At 45.6% G+C, this 2,083-nt stretch overlaps 1 long non-coding RNA gene across 1 annotated transcript in view; it reads left to right on the top strand.

Moving 5' to 3' along the window:
* The window catches only part of LOC107989864 (uncharacterized), a 3,133-nt gene extending 1,855 nt beyond the window's left edge, over positions 1 to 1,278 (top strand). Inside the window, exons 2-4 of the long non-coding RNA XR_001761383.2 lie at positions 1,039 to 1,066; positions 1,148 to 1,161; positions 1,253 to 1,278. This is a non-coding gene — a long non-coding RNA (uncharacterized LOC107989864). The remainder of the gene's footprint in view (positions 1 to 1,038; positions 1,067 to 1,147; positions 1,162 to 1,252) is intronic.
* Positions 1,279 to 2,083: the final 805 nt, after the last annotated feature.

The following is a 2,083-nucleotide window of genomic DNA, read 5'->3' as shown; positions in this document are numbered from 1 at the left end:
CCTCCCCCCCGTCCCCCCCGTCAGTCCTCCTCAGCCTCCCTGCCTCCCCCCTGATGTGTGGCCCCAGTGTCCTTGTCCATAGCTCATACATTGTTATGTCCATTGTCTCATTATGGGATGGATTGGTCTGACTGTGGTCACATGACACATGAAATCAGTGTTAATAGTTGTTCAAATGTGAGACAAAAAATATGTTTGACAATGTTGGACAGGAAGTGGTTTTTGACAAGAGCAGGGGTTTTCAAAATAAAAGTCGTATTTATTTTTAAAGACTTGCACATTAACAAAAACAAAAAAATAAAATATTCTTTATCAACTAATCAACTACAGCATGCAACTTCACCACTAGGTGGTGCTCAATCATACAGAGTTTAATGGAGCCCTAATGACCTTTGACCTGTGCCGAAGCTCCAGAACCAAACCAAGGTGATTGGTTAATTGTCTTTGTTGTCGCTCGGTTCACACTTCGTCCGACGGCCGAACAGAGAAGCTGTGAGTGAGGTCAAAGGTCGACGATGACAGAGGGGTGGTCAGCGGAAAGTGTGAGAAACTCTATCTGCACGCTCACATTCCCACCTGCTGACACCCCATCAATCAGACGCCGTGTACGTCTGTGGTTTAGTGTCAGGACAATGGCAGCTGAAAACAGCTGGTCTGTTGTCTGTGTCTCCCAAGTGATTAATCACAGGAGGACACAGACCATCACAGGCTCATGTGATGACGTGTCTGCCTTCCATTCCTGGAGTCAGAAGAGTTCTAGTTTTTATGTCTCTTATTTGTACGTGTGTGTGTAACACATACAGTAGTATTTACAGTAGGGGGTCTACTCTACTGTGTGTCCAGTAGGGTGTGTACTCTACTGTGTGTCCAGTAGGGGGGGTACTCTACTGTGTGTCCAGTAGGGTGTGTACTCTACTGTGTGTCCAGTAGGGGGTGTGTATTGTCTGGTGATGCCGTCTGTTTCACAGCTCAGAGGATTTGATCAGTTTTTTCCCCCTTTAATCGTGTTTCTCCTGTTTGTTTCTGTTTGTGTCGCAGCCATGTCTGATGTAGAGGAGGAATACGAGTGAGTAGATGTTTGTTTGATCAGATCCCTCCTCCTCACTGTCTCTGTTGAACTGCTAACTCTCCTCTTTCTCCCCCTCAGGGAACAGGCCGAGGGTGAGTGCAGTTTGACCGGGACCATGGTCAGAACTTACTCTTCTCACAGTGGTACCAGACTTTTCCTGCTTCTGTGTTGTTTTCCCTCCAGAGGAAGAAGAGCAGCAGGAGGAAGAAGAGAGTGAACCGGTGGTGGAGGAGGTGGAGGAGGTGGAGGAAGGTGAGCTCCCCACTTTCTTCTGTCCTACCTCACAAATAAATCTGAAAAGACCAACTCTGACTTCTGCTCTTTCCTCCTTTTCTATTGGCTGCCTGTTCTCCTCCTCTTCATCATCATCATCATCAGAGGAGGAGGAGCATGAGTATCAAGGTAACGTCTTCACTGCACTTTGACCCCAGTCATGTGATACATTTCACATTTAAATTCATTTGCGTTGAAAATGTCCGTGCTGTGGAGACCGGCCGTGTCCAGTTGAACTCTGACTCTGACGATGGTCCAGTTGAACTCTGACTCTGACGATGGTCCAGTTGAACTCTGACTCTGACGATGGTCCAGTTGAACTCTGACTCTGACGATGGTCCAGTTGAACTCTGACTCTGACGATGGTCCAGTTGAACTCTGACTCTGACGATGGTCCAGTTGAACTCTGACTCTGACGATGGTCCAGTTGAACTCTGATTTTCCCAGATTAACAAAAACAAAACCCATTTTTCTGTTTTTCCTGTGCTGTGTTGTTATGTTATGTGTATGTTAACAACATTCAGATTTGTCTTTTCACCTTCAAAGTGGAAACTTAATTGTAAATTTCTGCTCCTCTCTTTCCTGGTTCTGGTTCTGGTTCTGGTTCTGGTTCTTCACCTAAAGAGGAACGTCCCAAACCCAAGTCAGTGTTGGAAACCTGTCACAAAATGTTTTAATTGTTTTCTTTTTTTACTCATTTTTGGATATTTAAACCAAATGTCCCTTGTCATCTGTTGACCC

The sequence above is a fragment of the Cynoglossus semilaevis genome, chromosome 17 (genome assembly GCF_000523025.1).
Source record: "Cynoglossus semilaevis isolate Cse_v1.0 chromosome 17, Cse_v1.0, whole genome shotgun sequence".
NCBI lineage: Eukaryota > Metazoa > Chordata > Actinopteri > Pleuronectiformes > Cynoglossidae > Cynoglossus > Cynoglossus semilaevis.
The sequence above is the reverse complement of the archived record's forward strand: the minus strand, read 5'-3'. Positions and strand labels throughout refer to the sequence as shown.